Source organism: Triticum aestivum, chromosome 2A (assembly GCF_018294505.1).
Source record: "Triticum aestivum cultivar Chinese Spring chromosome 2A, IWGSC CS RefSeq v2.1, whole genome shotgun sequence".
In the NCBI taxonomy this organism is placed as follows: Eukaryota; Viridiplantae; Streptophyta; class Magnoliopsida; order Poales; family Poaceae; genus Triticum; species Triticum aestivum.
The window spans coordinates 241,788,350-241,812,592 of record NC_057797.1 but is presented as its reverse complement, the minus strand read 5'-3'; positions in this window follow the sequence as shown (position 1 = coordinate 241,812,592).

The following is a 24,243-nucleotide window of genomic DNA, read 5'->3' as shown; positions in this document are numbered from 1 at the left end:
GCTCCTTGCTTCCAATGACTCCAGATCCACCCGGATCCTCCTTCAAGCCTGCCGCCAATGGCACCGAAGAATGCTCAGGCCAATCCCTCGTCATCTTGGTACGAGCTAGCGCTCGATGCGCCGAGCGTTTCAGAGAAGAACCTTGCCATCGTGCAACTAATGACAGCGGAGGGTGATAAGAAGAGGAAGACTGTGCTCCGGGCTGGCTCCGACGAGCCGGAGGCCTCAGGTAGCACCTTCTACCCCTTCTTCATGAGCAGCATCATCGCCGGGCTGGTTGCCCCCTTCTCCAACTTCTTCTACTCCGTCCTTAACCATTACAAGATCCACGCTCTCCATCTACACCCCAACTCCATCCTCCTCCTGTCGATCTTCGCCATCTACTGCGAGGTGTGTGTCGGGGTGATGCCGTCCGTGGTGCTGCTGCGCCACTTCTTCTTCCTCCGGATCAAAGAGGGCCAATGCTCTGGGTGCGTTGGCTTCGTCATGACCAACAATACCAACGCCATCTCGACGGCCGGGAAGAAAGCTGGGGGTCTTGATGGATGCCAAGCGCGCCCACCCTTGGCTGGTGCTGCAGACGAAGATGCTTGTGTCCCACGAGGGGTGGTTTCGCGCGAAGCTCACCGACTCCCGGGCGGCGCAGGTGTTGGAGAGTATGACCGCCGACCTGAGGCCTAGTGATTCAAGGGTGGTGAAGTTGACGAGGGCCATGATCGTCAAATAATTCATGAAGCAGCGCGTGGCTCCCCTCCGGTCGCACCTGCGCCCTTGTGGAAGCTTGCGGACAAAGGGGACGACCTCTGCCTACGCCCGGAGGCCCTTTCTGACGAGGAACTGTGCTCGGCCCTCCGCTCCTTGGTTGGGGACGACCAAGGGTACCCACCGGACTCCTTCGTTCCCTTGTACCACTGTCCGGATGGGGAGAAGGTTGTCGCCGCTCTGCCTGTCTTCGACGGGCGTGGGCTCGTGCCGCATGCGCCCTCGAACGTGCCAGTGGTGATGACTCCGGTGGATGTGTCTTCTGACGAGTCTCGGGCGGAGGAAGAGGAGGAAGAAGAAGAGGAGGAGGAGAAAAACTCGGAGGTGACCCACGGAGGGGTGGGGGTGACCTCCCCTTTGCACAAGGCCGACATCCTCCGCTCCCTACCTGATGACGATGACGAGGCCGATGTCCTCCTGGAAAGTGGGGAGCTGCGCATGGCAGGGGGCTCCATAGGGTCCAAGGTCAGTTCTCGTAGGAGGTCACCGGCCGAGGTTCCGACGACGGGAAGGTCAGCGCTGATCTCCCAAAAAGATGCCCCCGTTCTGATGCTGCCTGGAGCTGTTTCTAGCCTATCTGCTGCTCCCTCTTCAGCGCCTGGAGGCCGCGCGCCCGCGCCTCAGGCTTCAAGCTTAGGAAGCGCAGAGACTACGCCATGATGGACCCGTAAGTATTCTCGTCCTGCCCTGTTCTTGCTTCTACTGGTGATTCTTGACGCTTCTCCATTGTGCAATTAGGCCGACGCCCGCGGCAAAGAAGAGGAAGGAGGAAGCGGCGGTACTGCTCGGGATCAAATCGCCTGCAGCTGCCGCACCCTCCTCCGCGGGGAAGGGCAGTGAGAGCGCTCGCGCTTCACTGGCCCGATCATCCTCTGGATGAGGCAGCCCCTGTAGCCCCGCTGGCTCCGGAGGTGCCAACGCCTGACTCGGTTGCTAGGGTCCCCCAAGTTCAGGAGCTCCTAGCCCCTTAGGACATGGTGACGATGTTGTCTCCACCTCCTTCCACCGCACTGCTGACCTTGGATTCTTCCACCTCCTCTAACATCCTGGAGCGCGCTCTCTCCATGCTGACCCTGCTGTGAGAGGATCTTCAAGGCACCGACCATCACCTGGCGATCAGGCGCCTGGAGCTAATTTCTAGCTGGCTTCACTCTGATGCGTCCGTCCGGGCGGCATTGAGCCAAGCTGCAGCGGCCTCCGATAAGGACAGGCAGGCCGCCGCCCAAGCCGTGGCTGCTCGTGAGGTGGCGTTGAAGGACGTCGGGGCCGCCCAAGATCGATGTCGGTCGCTGGAGGCTGAGTTGGAGACCGCGCACAACGAGCATGCGATCGAAGCTCGAGACCGCCAGGCGGAGGAGGAGAAGCTGAAGGCCCGGGATGACGCCGTTAGGGGTCATGACACCGAGATGGAGCAATTGGCGAAGGCACAGGCCGTGGTGCATAGCCAGCTGGAGAAACTGGAGCAGAAGGTGAAGGCGGAGAAGGTCGAGCTAGAAGTCAAGGCGAAGGTCCTGGCTAACGACCGCGTGGTCTTCACGTCCCTTGAGGAGAGGTCTCGCGTGGCGCTATGGACACTCTACGAGAAGGTCTTGGAGGAGATGCTGGCAACAGCGAACGAGGGCCCCACCCAGCTGCTTCCTCATCTGGTCGCGACACTTGAGGATGTCGTGGACGAGATCGGCCCCTTGGTGGAGGAGGAAGCCCGCATGCTTTCCTCGGCCGCACTGACATGCGTCTTCACCCATCTCCATCTTCGTGATCCTAACGCCAACCTTGATGAGCTGTTGGAGCCTATGGATGGCGAGTGCTATGCAGCTGCTGCCGAAGCCGTGAAGGGCCAGGTGGAGGCTCTGCTGAAGAAGTTCCGCACCTTCGACCCTGCGGCCCCAACTGTTGACGCTGCTGAACCTGCAACTCTAGTTGGCGGCTCAGGTGAGGGCGGCATCACTGTCAAAGGGATGCCTCTTGCAAGCGATGGCGGCGTCCAGGGATGATGGGATGACTTGCTGGCGGCTCCTTTTCCTCCTATGCTTCTGCAACAGGAACCATGCCTTGTGGAGGCGTTTAAACTTGTGCTTAGTATTCGAGAAACAGTATGTCTTGTAATATTTGTTTGAAATTCCACAATTTCCTTTCCATTTGCTATGGTGTTCTGCATCGGCAGGGCCCGACCCCACGCATACCTCAGCCACCATTGGGCCGTCCGGATCACCAGGACGGACCAAGGAGTGGGGGGCTACGTGGCCAGTTAGGCCCCTGAGTCGCGATGCTCAGGAGCCCCCTTTGACGCGCAAACAGCTTATAGAAAGGAGATGCGAGAGTAGGCCTAGTGTTCTACGTCAGCAGGGCCCGACCCCGCGCATACCTCAGCTGCCATTGGGCCGTCCGGATCACTAGGACGGACCAAGGAGTGAGGGGCTACGTGGCTAGTTAGGATCCTGAGTCGTGATGCTCAGGAGTCCCCCTTGACGTCCAAATGACCTTCATACCTTGGCTCCGCTTGGGAGGGCGCGTGATGACCAGGTCCAAGGGACCTGGCAGCGTGGCGTACGCTCGGGCGTGACCTGAGCATAGCCCCCGTTCCCAACCCCCTCGCGCGACTCTCCTGAGGGGAGGTGTTGCGATGAGGCCAGACACTGAGCTCGGAGGCTCCCTGAGGTTGATACGGCCATGAGGCTGCCCTTCGTTGTTTATCACCAGCGCAGAGCATAGCGCTTCTGCACTTGCATGGGCATAGCCGCTCCTCGGCCGTGTCGACAACCAGCGTAGAGCATGGTGCTTCTACTAGTGCGTCGGTGAGGGATCCCACTAAGTGGAGCCCCCGGGGCATGTACAGCCACGCCCTGACACCTGGCTTGCACGGCAGGGCTAGACGAGGTGTGTCTGGGCACTCGTGAGCCAGCACGGGACTCACGAGGCCCTACCTCAAGGCGGGTTGCGCCTGGTCTTGGCTCCTGATGGCTGTGGTGGTCCTATGAGATGGTTAGGCAACCTGCACCGAGCGGATCTCCTCAGGCTATCGCATGAGGAGGCCAAGCACCAACGACCCCAAGAGGTGACGTGAACGGGGCCGGCCCGCCAGACAGAGCGCAGCCTTGGGTTTATCGACGCTGTACGGACGGACCCGAGCACGGGCGCCGTGCCTAGTCTTCTCATGCGAAGGATCCTAAAGAAAAACGATCGGCGCGCGGCTCCCGTGGTGGGTGGCAATCAAGCATGGATGGCTATAAATAAATCATGCATGGGAACCAACTAGCTTAGATAGATGCGAGAACGATACATGCCACTTACACGGACCCGAGCGGCCTAGGGATGATGCAGCCCGAGGGGCACCCCTAGTAAGGTAAGCTAAAAATGCGGAAGGATACATGCCGCTTGGACAGGCCCATGCAACCTAGGAATAATGCAGACCAAGGAGCGCTCCCAGTTGAATAACCTTTGGAAAGTGTCACCTAGTTTCGTTGCTGAAGGAGTGTTGGGGTAGCTGAAGGCACACACTGAAGAAGTCGCTCCTCACGAGTCGCAAGGACCCTGAGCCTCGGGAGGCTCTGGGACCTCAGTTGGCTCCCTAAGGATCGTCTCCTTCTCCGCCAGGACCGCGTGATGCCCGGCCTCCTCAGTTGCCAGGATGCTTCGTAGGTTGCGCTAGAAGGCGGCTGCCACGCTCGGTAGGCCAAACGGCATGCGAACGTAGCTGTGAGGTGGACCCTCGCACCGGCCAGCGTGCGAAGGCCAGAAGCGCTCCTGAGATGCGGCCCTATTGAGTCATGGAACATCGATGCAGAAACGCAGCTCGCCACCCTCGCCTGGATGGGGAGTTGCACCAGGTGGGCGGTGGTCGCCGCGTATTGCCCTTGCTTCGTGAAGCTCCTGGGTGGCCTTGACGATGAAATCCCGAGCGTCGGGCGCTCCTCGCCCGGTGCCCTCCTGAGGGAAACGTGCCGCGAAGCATGCCTCCATGTGGTGCCCGAGCACCTCCCTCGTAATGTCGTCTAGGTCTGAGGCACTACAGAAGAGAGCCCCCAAGCCTCGCCCGAGGAGGGCGCCAGGAGCGCCTCCCTATGCAAGGGAGGGAGGCGCCCCAGGCACGGGCGCAGATCCTGAGGCGGCACCGCTAGAGCCACCGCTCCCCTGAGGCCCTGTGCGGAGTAGTTGCTTCTTCTTCTTGGGGGTGGCCTCAGGAGGGTACGCGCCCTTGCTGTCGGGGTCTTCGATTGATGCGTCCTGGAAGGCGCGCTCGAGGGAGCACACCGCATCTCTTTCTTCGCAGGGGACTGTAATGATCCCCCCGCTTCTTGGCATCTTGAGGACGTTGTAGCCGTGGTGGGTCACTGCAATGAACTTGGCCAGGGCCGGATACCCGAGGATGGCATTGTACGGCAGGTGGATGTGAGCAACGTCAAAGTCGATGAGCTCGGCGTGGTAGTTGTCGCACTGTCCGAAGGTGACAGGGAGGCGGACCTGCCCTATAGGGGTGGAGGATCCGTCAGTCACTCCTAAGAAGGGCTTGGTGGGCTGAAGCTGGTCGTATGGCACTTGGAGGCTGTCGAATGTCTTGACGGACAGGACATTAAGCCCTGCGCCGCCGTAGCTGAGGGTCTTGGTGACTTGGACATTGCTGATGACGGGTGAGCAGAGCATTAGGAGGACGCCGGCTGTCGTCGTGCATTTGAGCTGGTCCGCCAAGCTGAAGGTGATGTCTTACTTGGACCACCTGAGCGGGTGCGTGGCCTCGAGACTGGGGAGGGCTACATTCACCTCGCGAGAGAACTGCTTGAAGATGCGCTAGGAAGCCGGGGCCTGAGCACCACCCAAGATGCAAGCGATGGTGCGCCGCTCCTGGAAGCCCCCAGCCCCCTCGTCCTGATGGCGGTCGTTGTTCCTTCTTGGTGGCGGCGGTAGTGGAGGAAGACCGACATTGCACTGAGGGCGGTTCTCGCGAGGCTGGTCGCGCCAAGCGCCCTCGTAACGCCCCGTATGTAACTTGCCATATTTTATTCCAACTCTTGCCATTTTCGGCACTAAGTTATGACATTCCCTCGTGGTTGGGTTTTTTCTTCATTTTGCATTTTGCCCATATCATGCATCTCGTATCATGTCATCATGTGCATCGCATTTGCATACGTGTTCGTCTCATGCATTCGAGCATTTTCCCCGTTGTCCGTTTTGCATTCCGGCACTCCTACGTCTTCCGGCGTCTCCTTTTGCCTCTTTTAGTGTGCGGGTGTTAAACGTTCTCGGATTGGACCAAGACTTGCCAAGCGGCCTTGGTTCACTACCGGTAGACCGCCTGTCAAGTTTCGTGCCATTTGGAGTTGGTTTGATACTCCAACGGTTAACCGAGGAACCATAAAGGCCTAGTGTGTGTTGCAGCCCAACACCTCTCCAAAGTGGCCCAAAACCCATCCAAACCCCCTCCATCCTATCTGTCGTTCGATCACGATTGCGTGGCCGAAAACCACACCTCATTTGGACTCTCCTAGCTCCCTCTACCTATATAAACCCCCTCTCCCCCGAAATTTCGGGCAAAAACCACCCCTAACCCTAGCCTCTTCCTCCTCCCGCCGTCGAACGCGTCCGGATCGAGCTGGACACATCCGCCCGCCGCTGCCCAGCGTACCAGAGGCTGCCACGTGGCACCGCCTTCCACCAGCCGCCGCCGGCCCGCTCGGCCTGTGCGGAGCCCCCGCGGCCCGCGCTCGGCGTGCCTCCGCCCGCCGCCGCCTGCGTTCGCCGCCGCCTCGACCGTCGCCCCGACGCCGGTCGTCGCCCGCCGCGCCGCCTCCCCGCCACCGCCGCCCACTCCATCGGCGCGCCGCCCAGCCTCTTCCTCGCCTCCACCGACCAGATCCGGCGAGGAGCACCTCGGATCCGGCCCCTTCGTCCAGTCTGGCCGCCTCCCTCCTCTCCGGTGAGGATTCCGGCGAGCTTGCGCCGCCGCCTCGGGAACCGTGCCAAGAACCCTAGATCTGGACCGAAGGTTGACCCTGATTTCGTCTATGTCTTTTTCTGCCATGTTCTTCGCATCATAACTCCGTGACCGTAGCTCCGTTTCGTGCATATGAGATACCAAATTGTTCATCATTTTGTTCCATTGCACCATGCTAGTTTGAGTCCATCTTGATGCCTAAAATGCTGTTGCAAGAGTGCTATAAAATGTTAGTTTCCGTTTCTTAACAGATTATGGACATTTGTCATTTTTGCCATGATTAATGTGTGCCTCCTATGAACTTGAGCCCTACATGTGTTTTGGGCTATGCCATGCCATCTTTACAGGGGTGTATGCCATGTATTTTTGTGATAAATGCGGTGACTAGCACAAGCATGCAAAGTAGCTCTCGTGATGTTGCTGATTTTAGGGACTTAGAATTCTTCTAAGTCCTTTCCCTGATGTTATTTTTATGTCATGTATTCATGTTGCTACAGAGTGATCCATGCCTCTTTTGAGCATGTTAAGTAAGGATGATTTTGAGATATTGTTATGTTCTATCCATACGTGTCTTTCTTTGCAATTATGGAGTATCCTAGCATGACTCAATCTTGCTCTACTTTTGCTATAAAATGTTCCTGGCAGATTGTTTACATGTTAATCAATTTTGCCAAGGTTGTTGTAGTTGATCCATGCATGCTATGAGATTGTTCTTGCCATGGTTAGCTCCTTGATCATGTCTTCTTGCTGGGTGTATTCTTAGTTTGTCATGCAATGCCTTTTGGTGAGTGCATCGAGCTCGCAATCATGCCTACGTAACTCTGTTTTTGCCATGTCCAGTTTTCTGCAAAATCTGAATCTGTTAACGAAACTTGCTATGTTTACATGGGTGCCATCATATTTTCTGTTCCTTTTTGGCTTATGTTCATTAAGGGACTTTTGTTATATGCTTTGAGTAGTTTCATGCCATGCCTTTCTTTGCCATGATATGTTCCTGTAGCATGTTGATAACTTGCTCTAAACATTGCTTCCCGATGTTAAATCCTGACATGTTACTTTCACTAAGTCTGTGAACCTGATATCTTTTGCACTTTTGCCATGTTTGTTTGAACCTGCTATTGTGTGAATTAGCCGTAGCTCAGTGTTCATCTTTTGTCAAGCATCTTGAGTGGATCACTGCCATGTGCTTTGTTGCTATGTTAGAGTGCTGTAGCTTAATTTCTTGTCGCATTCTAGATGGCATCGTGCTGTTAACCGTAGAATAGTGCCATTTTTGTTTTGCTTGCCATTTGAAAACCGTGCATCCGATTCCGGTGATCTTTATATCGATTTCGACCGAAATCAACTCATGTTTCCAGAGGCACTCTTGGTTTTCCAAGTTGAGGCCTGGTTCAATCTTTTCCTTCCGGAGCATGCATATGCATTGCATTTCACATCCCGCATATCATGCCATGTTTTGCATCATGTTGCTTGTGCATTGCACCGTGGTTAATCGTGGTTCCCTTTGCTTGTGTTCTTGCTTTGGGTAGAGCCGGGAGATGAGTACGTGATCGAGGAACCCGTTGAGTACGCTTACGAGGATCAAGTTTACGTCAACTCGAAGAACTTTGCAGGCAAGATGACCATACCCTCGAAATCACTTCTATCTTTGCTTGCTACTTGCACGCTCTTTTGCTATGCCTATGTCGCGATACCTACCACATGCTATATCATGCCTCCCATATTTCCATGTCAAACCTCTAACCCACCTTGTCCTAGCAAACCGTTGTTTGGCTATGTTATCGCTTTGCTCAGCCCCTCTTATAGAGTTGCTAGTTGCAGGTGAAGATTGGAGTTTGTTCCTTGTTGGAATATGTTTATTATTGGGATATCATCATTTTATCTTTTTTACTTTAATGCACCTATATACTTGGTAAAGGGTGGAAGGCTCGGCCTTATGCCTGGTGTTTTGTTCGACTCTTGCCGCCCTAGTTTCCGTCATACCGATGTTATGTTCCTTGATTTTGCGTTCCTTACGCGGTTGGGTTATAATGGGAACCCCTTGATAGTTCGCCTTGAATAAAACTCCTCCAGCAAGGCCCAACCTTGTTTTACCATTTGCCACCTAGCCTTTTCCCCTTGGGTTCCGCGGACTCAAGGGTCATCTTTATTTTAAACCCCCCCCCCCCCGGGCCTGTGATCCTCTGAGTGTTGGTCCAAACTGAGCTGCCTGCGGGGCCAACTCGGGGAAACTTGAGGGTTGGTTTTACTCGTAGCTAGTCTCATCCGGTGTTGCCCTGAGAACGAGATACCTGCGACTCCTATCAGGATTTGTCGGCACATCGGGTGGCTTTGCTGGTCTTGTTTTACCACTGTCGAGATGTCTTGTAACCGGGATTCTGAGTCTGATCGGGTCGTCCTGGGAGAAGGAATATCCTTCTTTGACCGTGAGAGCTTGTGATGGGCTAAGTTGGGACACCCCTGCAGGGATTTGAACTTTCGAAAGCTGTGCCCACGGTTATGGGCAGATGGGAATTTGTTAATGTTTGGTTGTAGAAAACCTGAAACTTAACTTAATTAAAATGAATCTACAGCGTGTGTAGCCGTGATGGTCTCTTTTCCGCGGAGTCCGGGAAGAGAACACGTTCTCGTGTTATGCTTGGACGTAAGTATGTCTAGGATCACTTATTGATCATAGATTCTCGAACGTGCTTCGCCTTCTCTTCTCGCTCTCATTTGTGTAAGTTAGCCACCATATATGCTAGTGATTGCTCCAGCTCCACCTCATACCTTTTTCCCTACCCATAAGCTTAAAATAGTCTTGATCGCGAGGGTGTGAGATTGCTGAGTCCCCATGACTCGCAGATTACTTCCAAAACTAGATGCAGGTGTCGGTGATGACATTCCAGGAGATGCGACTGAACTCAAGTGGGAGTTCGATGAGGACTCAGGACGTTACTACGTTTCCTTTTCAGACGATCAGTAGTGGAGCCCAGTTGGGGCGATCGGGGATCTTATGCATTTGGGGTTGTCGTTATTTTACTTCTGTAGTCGGACCTTGATTGTATCTGGATGATGTAATGCTATATTTATGTATTGTTTGAAGTGGCGATTGTAAGCCAACTCTGTACCTCTTTCTTATTCAGTACATGGGATGTGTAAAGTTTACCCCTCTTGTGACATGCCTACAATGCGGTTATGCATCTAAGTCGTGCTCCGACACATGGGACATATAGCCGCATCGTGGGTGTTACAGCCCTCACGAGACTGCTCCTCCCAGTGGTCCTCACAAGGATGGTCGCGCCACTCCTGGCGGGGGCCGCGATCGTCCCAGCATCCTCCACAGCGTTTTCCTCCTCGGCCGTAGCCCCGGTCGTTGTGCTCGGGGCGTCGACCGAAGCGTCCATCTCGGATGGCCCTGAGCTCTTGACAGTCATTGGTGTTGTGGCTGTGTACGTTGTGGAAGGCGCAGAACGGTCGGCTACTTTTGGACGACTCAGGATGGTCCCGACCGCACTTCGTATCTGGCTCCGCTGCGAGCACGGTCGCTACCTTGTGCTTCACGTCCTTGGCCACGCCTTCCTTCTCCTCTGGGTCAGCAGCAGGGAGCTCGAGGAGGGAGAGACGCCCCTCCTCAGCTCTTGCACACTTGGTTGCTATGTTGAACAGCTCCCGAGTCGTGCATAGCTCCTCATGGATGGCGAGCTCCTCCTTCATCTTGACGTCGCGGACGCCATCGGAAAATGCTGAGATGATGGCTTCGTCCGTAACCTTGGGGATCTTGAGGCAGACACTATTGAAGCACTTGATGTACTGCTGCAGGGTCTCTCCCTACTCTTGCTTGATGCAGCGCAGGTCACCCGCGGCCAAAGGGCGGTCGCGAGTACCCTGGAAGTTGGCGATGAAGCGGTCACGCATCTCATCCCAGGAGGAGATTGATCCTGCAGGCAAGTTCAGGAGTCACGAGCGAGCGCCATCCTTGAGTGCCATGGGAAACCAGTTCGCCATGACTTTTTCGTCGCCGTTGGCCGCCTCGATGCTTAGTTCGTAGAGCTGCAGGAACTCCGCAGGGTCGGGGGTGCCATCGTAGCGCGGAGGCAGATCCGGCTTGAACTTTCCTGGCCGAACGATGATGCGCAGCTCGGGAGGGAAGGCGTGGCAGCCTGCGGTAGCCACCGGGGCCCTTTGCAGGGCGGAGCCTGCCCTTCATGTGCGTGCACCGCCACCGCAGGCGGCACTCAGTATTGTCGTGGTGGTGCCGGGAGCGCTGGAGTGTTTTCTTGCGGCCAGGGAACCTCTTGGCAGCTTCCTTCTTCGTGCACTGGCACACGGCATGGCGGATCACGCTGCGGGACCGTGCATCTTGGGGAGAGGACACCGTCTTGACGCGGAGGGGGTGGTGGTGCTTCGTGAGCTGCGCATCTCGGCGCGAGGGCGCCATCTTGATGCGGAGGCGGCAGAGGTGCCCCGTGAGCTACATCGCCTGCGGCTGGAGGTGGGCGAGGCAGAGGTGCCCCGTGAACAGGTGGTAGCGCAGGAGCTCGCGTGACATGAGCAGCAGAGCCTACACGTTCGTGGGTGCGCGGTGAGTGTGAGACGATGAGTCGGCTGGAGTCAGTGACAGGTTGGTGGTGCAGCCGTCCCGCTGCACGAAGGGGTGCAGTGATGATGCTTGCTGCTTGCTTGCTGCCGGATGGGTAGCGTTGTTGGCAACAGGAGATGGAGAATGATGGGGAGGCCCGTGGATAGGGGCTATCTGAGCGTCACGGGTGGCCCGACGCTCGGCGCGGGCTCGACGCGCGTCTCACATGGATGTAGTGGAGCGATGGAACACGGATCAATGGAAGGAATGCTTCAGCGCACCCCTACCTGGTGCGCCAAATGTTGGATTTCGAGTTCCGACAAAACCCTTGAGGTTTGAACACTGGGGTCCGCACGAAGATCTCTCCTCCCCCTTGCACTCTCCCTCACCGCGATCTCAAGGCACAGAGCATTGAATTCACAGAACAAAGGAACACAAGATTTATACTAGTTCGGGCCACCGATGTGGTATAATACCCTACTCCAGTGTGGTGTGGTGGATTGCCTCTTGGGCTGAGGATGAATAGTTACAAGGGAAGACCAGCCTCCTGAGGAGAGGTGCCCTTGTGCTTGGTGAGTTTGTGTGGATGAGGATGATCTGAATGGGCTCGTATCAGTTTGTGTGGATGAGGACGATCCAAATGGCCTCGGATCTGTTGCCTCCTACTGTGGTGGCTTGCCCTATTTATAGAGGCCCTCGTCCTAAAAGTGCATCTAGTGCCACCCCTAGTTGTTTTTGGAATATTGACGACAAACCTGGTTGAGGGACTAATGTGTTTGTGAGAATTGCAGGATAAGACAAGTAGTAGTCCCTCATTGATTCGGTTTACCTACGAGAGATGACCCCTAAAAATGTGTGAAGACATTGAAGATAATGGTGGTATGTGAAGATATTCACATTGAAGACTATAACATGAGAAGACATCACATGAAGTCTTTGGAGCGTTAAGACATAGTTGTTTCGTAGTTTCATTTTCTTCTTTGTTGAGTCATAGGAACCACCGTACTGTTAAGTGGGGTCCAGGTTAACAAAGTCAGAGTGACTAAAGTGATGTTGAACCAAATCCTATGTCTTCGAGCGAAGACAATGAGAGCAAATCTTATCCAGAGTTGGATGAGTTAGCTTTACTTGTAGCCCATGTCAAGCTGCCGCGTGTGTTTGAAATCTGACCGTTGGAACACGTGTCAGTTCCTTAGTGACCCAGGATCATTTCGGACAAATCAGGTCGGGTTGCCTAGTGGCTCTAAATAGCCCACCCTCTACACCATAAATTGGTGGCTGCTCAGAGTTAGTACACAACTTTTGTCATTTGAGAGCAACCCACCTCCGAAGCATTTGAGAGAGAGATCCTTGCAAGGATAAAGCCCAAAACACCAGAGCCCAAAGAGTGTTTGGCATCACTGAAGTTTTTCTGTCCGCGTGATCTGAAGACTTGTTACACTTGAGGACTGTGAATCCTCCATCCGGTTAGGCGTCGCGTTCTGAGCATCCAAGAGTCATTGTGGATTGCCAGTGAACGAAGTCTGTGAAGGTCTGGAAGTCTACCTTGAAGACTTACTGCGGGAGTCCTGGATTAGGGGGTATCCGGACAGCCGGATTATATCCTTTGGCCGGACTGTTGGACTATGAAGATACAAGATTAAAGACTTCGTCTCGTGTCCTGATGGAACTCTACTTGGCGTGGAAGGCAAGCTAGGAAGTATGGATATGGATATCTCCTCCCTTGTAACCGACCTTGTGTAACCCTAGCCCCCTCCAGTGTCTATATAAACCGGAGGGTTTTAGTCCGTAGGACAACATACAATCATACCATAGGCTTGCTTCTAGGGTTTAGCCTCTCCGATCTCATGGTACATCAACTCTTGTAATACTCATATCATCAAGAATAAATCAAGCATGACATAGGGTATTACCTCCATCAAGAGGGCCCGAGCCTGGGTAAAACATCGTGTCCCCTGCCTCCTGTTACCATCCGCCTTAGACGCACAGTTCAGGACCCCCTACCCGAGATCTGCCGGTTTTGACACCGACATTGGTGCTTTCATTGAGAGTTCCTCTATGACGTCGCTATAAGAAAGGATGCCTCATCTCGTTGTTAAAAACAACATTACCGCCGGGGGAGCTCTGGCTATCGGCCAAACTCGCTGGCTATGCAGTTTCGTCATGACTGCCTGTTCGGTCGTTGCACCGACGATGATTTCTCGGGTCATCAAAAACAACATCCACGTCGGCTCGGAATTCGCTGAGAAGATAGATCCAATGGAGCTCTCTTCCATAAACGAACTCTTGGATCGCATCGCCGCCTTGGGAGTCCCTACGGACTATGATCGGATTGGGCTTAAAGCCGATCAATTGGATATTAACTCTCCATCGGTCACCCATCACATTGCGGTGGTGGAGGAACAATGCGGCAACTCTTCCTTTATTTGGAGGACTAACAATGTTGGGATTCCTGAGCTCTCCGAGCCGGATACCCGCTTACGGGAGGACATCACCCAAGCCCTGAACATAGAATCAGGCAGCAGGCCAGACTTATCGGGCAACACTCCGGAACCCAAACTTCCAAGATTGGAAACTCCTCGGCCCCTGGGTCTCAGATCGGGTAGGGGTTCGGACTCAAATCCACCCACCCACCCAGACATAAACGATCTTTCCCATGAAACAGTAAATCATTCTCGCGACAGATTCCTCCTTGTGATGAACAAGGTTAAGGACTGTCGCGAGGAAGATGTAGTCTCACTTTTCTGCAATAATTGCACGGACAAGGGAATCCTTAACGCCTTAAGTCACCGTGATATATCACGCTTCGCTGACTTGGCGTCCATAGTACGAAAGTAATGTGCGATGGAAAGCACCTGGAAAACCGAAACGAAAGTTTGGGATAATCCTGCTCCGAATATACACCTAGTCCGAAGTAAAAGGGTGCACTATCATAAGACACCCGAGCTAGTTGCAAAGAAACAAAAACCCTCTACAGGGCATGGAACCATACTGGAGGGATGGCTTAACGGACCCTGCAAAATTCATAGTACAACGGATACAATACCACAAATGCCATAGAGCACCATCCCGTGGATAACAATACGGTGTTAACAGTCTTTGAGACCTTCGCGTCAAATAATAGGCGCAAGCGAACACTCCACAACATGGCCGAAATCTGCCACGTAGCAGCAATAAATCCATGGAGTGACACGGCTATTACCTTCAATGCCAGTGACGAACCTAAATTCTGAACAGCCCGAGCACCAGCCGCACTGGTCCTCAGTCCAATTTTGGACAGCTTTCGACTCACCAAAGTACTCATGGATGGCGGCAGCGGATTAAACCTCATCTATGAGGAAACTCTTCAAAAAAAGGAAATAGACTGGAACCGCATTGAGCAAAGTAGCACAACCTTCAAGGGAATCATACCCAATCGAGAGGCACGATGCGCTGGGAAAATCACACTAGATGTGGTATTTGGTACGCCAGAGAACTATAGGTCCGAAGAAATTACATTTCAAGTGGCCCCGTTCAGCAGTGGATACCACGCCCTTTTAGGATGTGAGGCGTTCACGATCTTCCAAGCTGTACCCCATTATGGGTACATGAAGCTCAAAATGCCCGGGCCCAATGGAATTATCACCCTCGCCAGTGATCCGGACACAGCACTCCGCGCCGAAAACAAAACAGCCGCATTGGCCCTCGAGGCATTATCTGAAGCCCTCTCGGCCGAGGAATTAACCATGCTACGCTCCACAGTGGACAGGGACGACATGATACTCGATGAGAGATCCAAGTCCACCTCTTTTAAACAGCGGATGAAATAGTCAAATTCCAAGTCCACCCAACGGACCCTACAAAAACAGCCTCCATCGGGGCATAGTTAAACCCCGCCGTGGACGCCGCACTACGAGAGTTCCTGCGCGAGAATTGGGACATATTCGCCTGGCACCCCTCAGACATGCCAGGAATCCCACGCAGGCTGGCCGAGCATAGCCTCAATATCCTAAAGGGATTCAAGCCTGTCAAGCAAGCTCTTCGGCGTTTCTCCGAACCTAAGAGACAGGCCATGGGAGAGGAACTAGCCAAGTTATTGGAGGCCAGATTCATCAGAGAAATAAAACACCTGGACTGGCTAGCAAACCTGGTGATGGTACCAAAGAAGGATAAATCCTGGTGCCTTTGTGTCGATTTCAAGGACCTCAATAAAGCTTGCCCAAAGATCCCTTCCCCCTCCCCCGCGTCGATCAAATTATCGATGCTACCACAGGACACGAGTCATTGTGTTTCCTCGACTCATACTCCGTTTACCACCAAATCAAGATGGCGGAGTCTGACCAAGCCGCAACGGCATTCATCACACCAAACGGTCCCTTCTGTTTCAACACAATGCCTTTGGGGCTCAAAAATGCCGGCGCAACATATCAGCACATGATTCAGACATGTCTGGAGAAACAAATCGGCAAAACAGTAGAGGCATACATAGACGATGTGGTCGTCAAAACCAAACACGTTCGACTCTTTGATAGACGACTTGAGGCTCACATTCGACAACCTCCGAACATACGACATAAGCTCAATCCGGAAAAATGCGTTTTTGGCGTACCAGCCCGGAAAGCTCCTGGTTTCATTGTCTCCAGTAGAGGTATTGAAGCTAATCCGGCCAAAATCCGAGCTTTGTCACAGTTGGCTACACCAGCAGACCTCAAACAAATCCAGAAGTTAACTGGATGTGTGGCAGCTCTAAGCCGCTTTATCTCCGCTTAGGAGAAAAGGCTTTACCCCTTTATCGCCTCCTTCGGCGCACCGAACACTTTCGAGTGGACGGACGCTGCCACAGCCGGATTGGAAGAAATAAAGTCCATTTTGGCAACCAACCCAATCCTGGCCGTGCCAAACATCGGCGAACCAATGTTGTTGTACATTGCAGCAACTCATCAAGTTGTAAGTGCAGTACTCGTCATCGAACGAGAAGCGGACGGACATAAATTCCCTCTTCAAAAGCCGGTATACTATGTATCCACTGTCCTCACTCCATGCAAATCACGGTACCCACATTATCAAAAGATAGCCTATGCGGTATTCATGGCATCCCGGAAGCTGCGACACTACTTTCAAGAGTGTTCGATTACAGTAGCCTCGAAAGTGCCACTTAATGATATTATAAACAACCACGATGCTATGGGCCGGATTGACAAATGGGCCATTGAGCTCCTCCCGTTCGACATTACATACAAACCTCGATGAGCCATTAAGTCACAAGTATTGGCCGACTTTGTCGCCGAATGGACGGAGGCCGAACTCCCTACAGAGAAAGGCGCATACTCCAATTGGATCATGAACTTCGACGGTTCTAAAATGCTGGCTGGTCTAGGTGCTGGCGTCGTCCTGGCGTCCCCAACCAGAGATACCGTTCAGTACATACTGCAAATATTGTATACAGACTCCAACAACGCAGCCGAATACGAAGCTCTATTGCATGGTCTTCGGATGGCAGTCTCCATGGGCATTCAACGCCTGGAGGTGCGTGGGGATTCAAACCTCGCAATATACCAAATAAATGGAGACTTTGACGCCAAGGATCCGAAAATGGTGGCCTACCGAAACACCGTCCTAAAAATGTCATCTCGGTTCGAGGGGATCAAATTTCACCATGTGGCTCGGGAAAACAATCAGGCGGCGGATATCATCGCCCGCATCGGTGCAAAACGCGATGCGGTCCCCCCAACATATTTTTGGAGAGGCTGTTCAAGCCATCCATAGTATGGGAAGGGGACACTGGTAACAATAGTCTGGACCCAGCCAAAATACCTGATACCGAACACTCTGACACAATCGGAGGCTTCGCCACCGAAATAACACCTTCAGCCCACGTAATGATGGCCATCATAGCCCCGTGGACAGAACCATTCCTGGCTTACCTAAGTAGGCAGAACTTCCAGAGGACCAAAATGAGGCACGCCGCATAGTGCGGCGATCTAAGGCCTACAGGGTCCACGAGGGAGAATTGTATAAAAAAGCACTACCGAAGTCCTTGAAAGGTGCATCTCTGAAGAGGAAGGGTGGAACCTTTTGGTAGAAATTCACGCCGGACTCGACGGTCACCACGCCGCAGCCCGGGCTCCTGTAAGAAAGGCCTTCTGTATAGGATTCTATTGGCCAACGGCCCGGGCAGATGCACAGGACTTGGTCCAACGTTGCGCCGGTTGCCAGCTCTTTGCAAATCAATGTCACATGCCACCCACCACCCTCCAAACAATCCCCATTATGTGGCCCTTCGTGGTCTGGGGGCTTGACATGGTTGGACCCCTTAATGGGGGAACCCACAAGAAAAAATACTTACTGGTCATGGTGGATAAATTCACTAAATGGATAGAGGCCAAACTTGTTAAAAGAGCCGAATCTGGACCGGTGATAGACTTCATATCCGGGGTCGTACACCATCATGGCATCCCCCACAGCATCATCACTGACAATGGCACGAACTTCACTGCCGATGAGGTAAAACTCTGGTGCAGCAAAATGGGCATCAAGCTCGATTATGCTTGAGTCGATCACCCACAAACCAACGGCCAAGTTGAGCGAGCAAACGGTCTTATAATGAGCGGCATTAAACCCAGATTAGTGTGTTCCTTAACGGAGTCTAACACGCGCTGGGTAGAGGAGCTCGACTCTATACTGTAGGGGCTGCGGACCACGCCGAATCGTAGTACCGGATATAGACCCTTCTTTATGGTGTACGGCGTAGAGGCAGTCTTGACTCACCTCGAGTGCGCATGTACGAAGAAAGAGAAGCCGAGCTCGATCGGCAGGACAGTCTGGACATCCTGGAGGAGGAGTGCGATGTAGCAAAAGCCCGTTCCACATTTTATCAGCAACAGGCTCGCAGATACCAAAGCAGAGAAGTACGGGCCAAAACTTATAATGTTGGCGAACTAGTTCTACGCCTGCCGGATAAGAAAAAGAACAAGCTCGAGCCCAAATGGGAAGGTCCCTTCATTACTGACCAAGTGCTGACCGGTGGAGCGTACCGACTACGGGATGCATCGACTAATCGACTCGAGCCGAACCCATGGAACGCGGCCAGGCTCTGTAGATTCTACGCCTAGCGCCGGACTCTATGTTCGTCTCCTTCCTCTATCCATTTTTTTGCATATACATTATCTGTCTTGTTTTTCTTTCTCTCTTTCTTTTATTCCTTCTTTAGGCCTTCAAAGGCCATCTTGTGCCTCTCTTGCACATTATAGATGCGCTAGCCGCACTCATCATACCTGGGGGCTTCTTTCAGAGAAGCTTATTTATTTATCTGAGCCTCGTGCCCCGCACATGTGTTATGCTTCCGCATGTTCCTTTTTTGCCATTATATGCATCGATATGACTTAAGTTTTAGCCAAGCTGGGTTGCATGGCTCTTGTATTTATGCCCTATGTTCCCGTTAATTCGGCTAGGGCATAAGGGGAGCACCTCTGCGATTGTTACTGCCAGGTCAGCCGGATGTGTACCTCAGACTGGGTGAAGCCGAAAGCTAGCGTTCTTAAGATGATTTTTATTTATTTTCCATATCTATCCCCAGATGTTTTTCCTGAGCTTCCTATCGCAGTCCGGACATGCACTTTAGGGCATGCTTACCCAGGGAAAGGAACCCTTAACGGAACTATTCTCCCTGGAAGATGTTTATTCCTACCCATGTAATATAACATAACTAGTTGGGCACTGGTCTATTCAAGCACTAATGACCCCTATGCCTGGTCTCCACGCATACCCTGGTTCTTATATAACTGAGCGGGTATTCGGATACACTCCGGACTATCGGGTCCAGTGGTTGAAGCGAAAAGGTCCGCCATGACAAATGATCTACAATCCGGCTAGAAGGCATTATACATGTCACTTTAATTACATAGTCATGTAGACTAACTAAATTCCTCTTCTATACCATCCAACAGGCGGTCTAGCCTACAATCCTGTTGGGAATACTTTGCGGCTAATTCTACTTGCCCATAAACTAAGCTAACGTGGATCTCTTTTCCGTCGGGCCCCACAGGTCCGACCTCAGCCATGTGATTTGGGTCAGCCTTGGTATACCGGCCCAGGCTTCTCTGGCACCTTGACGTCAGGCCGATATCTTCCATAATCGGAAGCGCTGCCGTGCTCTCTTGAGCTTCTCCGTAAGCTCTGCAACGCCTTCTGGCAGGGAGACGGATGGCCACAAGGCCTGGGCAACACCTTGCATCACCTGTACAACTTGTTCGTGCAGATGTGAGAGCTTGGATAGAAGATCACCCGCAGATCTGGGCATTTCCTCTGCGGGACGACCCATCAGCATACCTACAGACATAACGTTGTTAGTCGGCTTCTTCGCCGAACTCCTTCAAAAGGATTCGTTCAAACACTTACTGAAAATGCCACGCTGAAGCCGCTTATTCTCCTTCTCGGAGTCTGCAAGCTGGGCTTGAACGTTTTTTAGTTCCACGCTCACCTTGATATTGACATCTTGGAGATAGTTTTTCTCCCGCCTAACCTCAGTTAGCACGCGTTTTCCATCCTCTAGCTGTCGCACGACATGCTGGCCCTCCGTATTTTATCCGGATTCATCTGCAACATCTATTGTTAGATCTGCAGCCACGCCACACACTATATGGTAACCATCATTCTTTAAAGTAAATGTTACTAGCGGGAGACTTTTTCGGTTCCTGCAATGCGGCAACAGCGGCACGCAGTTGGGTCTTTCATTCCTCCAGCTCCTGTGATAGCCTAGTATTCTTCTGTGTAAGAACCTGCACAATAAAGATGATCCTTAAATCAGTTCTGCTAACTGTTTCAAGTCTCAGGGGCTATTGATACATATAAATCGTCAGATTTACTTACCCGTACATCCTTTACATACTGATCCGTGGCTCTGGCTAGACCATCTTGAGCAGCACGGAGGTACGCCTCTCCTGAATTGAAGGCATGAAATGCCTCTAGTGAGAAACAAGTGTCACGAAGTACGGCCCGGTGGCGCCTATGATTCATGGCACTTTCCACTTCTGAGTGTGTAGCGGATAATCTATCATCATCCTCTGTAGGGGGATTATCCGGAGCCCGCCCCATATCGGCTTCCGCCTCTATGTCCGGTCCTGGCGCTCGACTGGTGGAAGCGTGATTAGCACATCGCCGGACATATTCCGGCGAGCGTTTTTTCTGTTAAAGAAGCACATGCGTAATTACATTTCGAGAAAAATGACAACCATAGAGCGGGGTTTTGTTATACCTTTGCGCCGGCGTCTCCGTCCTGACCGCCTTCCTTTTTGGCCTACCCGGCCTCGGTGCCTCTTGTTGGCGAGTTGCTGCAGGTTCGGCAGGGCGTCCCGAATGCCTTCCCTGTAAAAATGCCATATGTATATGGTAGGTGAAGTGTCTAAAAGGGGATCCTAGTTTTTGGAGTTGGGATTTTTGGTTTTTCTTACGTGCGATGCTGGAAGCAGTCCGGGATAGTCGGCCGTAATGGCCACCATGGCATCATCACAGCTTAACTGATAGAACTACCAGTCTATCAGCTCCACGAATATAACCGGATCTTCTTCAAGTCTGGAGTCGAGGGCCCGGTTAGGGTCCTCTGGTTGTGGAGAAGGGCTGCTGACCTCCTTTATGGCTTTTCGCAGTTCCTTCCGCAAAGTGGAAAGGTGAATGCTTACGACAAAGAATGTGGGAAAAATGGGAGTAAGGAGATATAACTTACCCAGCTTGGAGGATTGTACATGGAGAATCCATCCCGTGGATTGATGTGGATGAACTCCTCTTCCTCTCCCTTGAACAATTCGGATAGAATTTTTGCTAAAGTGGCAGCATTGTCCGGACGTTTACGCCCGCAGCGGGTGGCATCATCCGCCCCGTTAAAACACCACAAGGGGTGCCCACGATATTGAAGTGGTTGCACTCCCAGCATTATGCAAATCGACATAACTTCGATTACTGTCAATCCTGATTGAGCCAGTGCTTTAATCCGGTTCATCAGATAGAGGACTTCTCCATTGTCTTCCACCTGGGGGATCCGTGGGCACCAACTTCGGCGTTTCTTCAGAGGAGCATTGCTGAACTCAGGAAGACCCCGCCGAACGGGTCCGGAAGGGGAACGTCCTCCATATAATACCATTCTGAAGGCCAGTCTTCAGACGACTTCTTTGGGGTACCGGACAGGTATCCAGTACCGGCGATGCGCCATATTTCGGCTCCGCCCACTTGATAAAGTGACCCCCTCTGTGTGTGAGGGACGAGGCAAAATAGCCTTTTCCACAGCTCAAAGTGAGCTTCGCAGCCTAGGAACAACTCGCAGAGAGCAACATAGCCGGTGATATGTAGAATGGAGGCAGGGGTGGAATTGTGTAATTGGAGGCCGTAGAACTCCAGGAGCCTGTGGAGGAACAGATGAATTGGAAATCCGAGTCCCCTTAATAAATAAGGAACAAGGCAGACCCTCTCCCCCGTAGAGGGACAGGGAAAGCTCTCCGATTTCTCCCCGCCATTGTAGGTGGCAAGCCCGGCTCGAACGGGCACCATTTATTATGGAGGGAGAAATCCCTTAGTATGCAGTTCGACTAATCGACTGTGCGGGACTGAACACCTCTCCCAATCACCGGGCTTAGGGCTATGGGGGCGGGAGGAGGAGCTGCGGAGGTCGGCCATGCTGGAATGGATCTTTCCCAAACGCGCTTTGATGGATTCTGGCTGGGGGAGGATGGTATGGATCGGATCTAAGAATCCCCATCCCTTTAATAGACAATTTATTTATCTGGCTAGGGGGGCGAATGTAAAAACGCCCTGGCGCCTCGTATTCATTCGACGAGTGGGAGATAGCCCTTATTGGGCACAGAAGCCAAGATGTCCAAACATTTATGGGACCAGACACTGCTTTACAAACGTTCGAAATATGGAGAAGAACCCGCCTTGCAATGCCGAAGACAACACTGCGTGCCGGACTCATCGTCATTGAAGCCTGGTTCGGGGGCTACTGAGGGAGTCTTGGATTAGGGGGTATCCGGACAGCCGGATTATATCCTTTGGCCGGACTATTGGACTATGAAGATACAAGATTGAAGACTTCGTCTCGTGTCCGGATGGAACTCTACTTGGCATGGAAGGCAAGCTAGGCAGTACGGATATGGATATCTCCTCCCTTGTAACCGACCTTGTATAACCCTAGCCCCCTCCGGTGTCTATATAAACCGGAGGGTTTTAGTCCATAGGACAACATACAATCATATCATAGGCTAGCTTCTAGGGTTTAGCCTCTCCGATCTCATGGTAGATCAACTCTTGTAATACTCATATCATCAAGAATAAATCAAGCAGGACGTAGGGTTTTACCTCCATCAAGAGGGCCCGAACCTGGGTAAAACATCGTGTCCCCTGCCTCCTGTTACCATCCGCCTTAGACACACAGTTCGGGACCCCCTACCCGAGATCCGCCGGTTTTGACACCGACACTTACCAGAGTGATTGGGCGGGGACTAAGTGTCCTTAGCTCAAGGGGAACAAGGTGAAGATGTGGTCTTTTGAGTTGAATCTCAGCCTCCCTAACCAGACATACAGTTGTCACAGCAACTAGAACTGGTCCAACAAATCATTTGTCTTCACCACGCAACTGGTTCTATCTCTTCCTTCTCTTAACTTACAGTTTGTCTTCGTGAAGTCATTGCCTGCTTGCATTATCTATTTGACTTCACTATGTGACAACTTGTTCTGATTGGCTTCATTCTATCTTCCATGCTGATCCATACTGCCTAGCTGCTAATAGTCTTCATGCTTTCACTTCATTGAATACTTGACTATGGCTTGCCTAGTGTAGTCTACCTTCCACTGCATGTTAATAGGTCCATTTCTATCGTTTGTCTTCGATACTTTGGTGTTTTGAAGACTTCCATAAAAATCACCTATTCACCCCCCTCTAGTCGATAACTAGCACTTTCAATTGGTATGAGAGCAAGATACTCCCTTCTTCTGCGTGATTCAGTTTAACCACCTGGAGTTTTAGCTATGTCGACTGTAGGGATAATCAAAGTCTCCGCTGAGTGCCCTGTCTTCGATGGCACTGATTACCCCTACTAGAAGAATAAGTTGCGCATACATCTTAAAGCCATTGATGTCGATCTATGTATGTCATCAAGAACGGTGTTCCCAAGACCGATGAAGGTGTCACCCGTACTGATGTCAAGAATTTTGTTCAACTGTATTCTACTGCCAAGAACATCATCTGTGGTCATCTGACCAAAGGACAGTATGGCTGTGTGAGTGCTCTAGAAACGTCGAAGCTAGTCTGGGACTGGCTCTCCAAGGTGAACAAAGGTGTCTCAACCCAGAGAGATCAAAGGATTAGTGTCCTTTGCAACTTCTTCAACTGCTTCAAGAGAAATGACAATGAGAATGTTCATCTCACGTTTGATCGCCTCACTAACATCACAAATGAGCTTCATGCTCTCAGCGCCACTGAGATCACCAAGCATGAAATCATCAAGACACTCCTGAGATCACTTCATAGCTCGTTTGACACTCTAGCCCTGATGATTCAAGAATGCCCTGACTTCAAGACACTCGATCCGTCTGACATACTTGAGAGGCTCAACACACATGAGTTTCAGCTATGTGAGAAAAGAGATATCTACGGTCCCAACTATGGCCGAACTCGCGCTTTGAAGGCAAAAGCTGCTTCCTCATCTAAAGAAGAATCTGATTGCAGTTCTGGTGATCCTGAAGACATTGGAAAGGAGCTTGCTATGCTTGTGAAAAAGTTCCTGAAATTCACCAAGAAGAAAGGCTTTAGAAAGTCTTCACGATCCAACTCAAGAAATGATGAAGCTTCTACTCATGACCACAAGAAGAGAACATGCCACAAGTGCAAGAAACCTGGTCACTACATCTCTGAGTGTCCATAGTGGGACGTACGTTCAATCTATACTGGCGAGCGTCTTTCCTCTTATAAAGCATGAGCTGACAATGAAAACAACAACAAGAAGAAGAGCAAGAATATGATTCT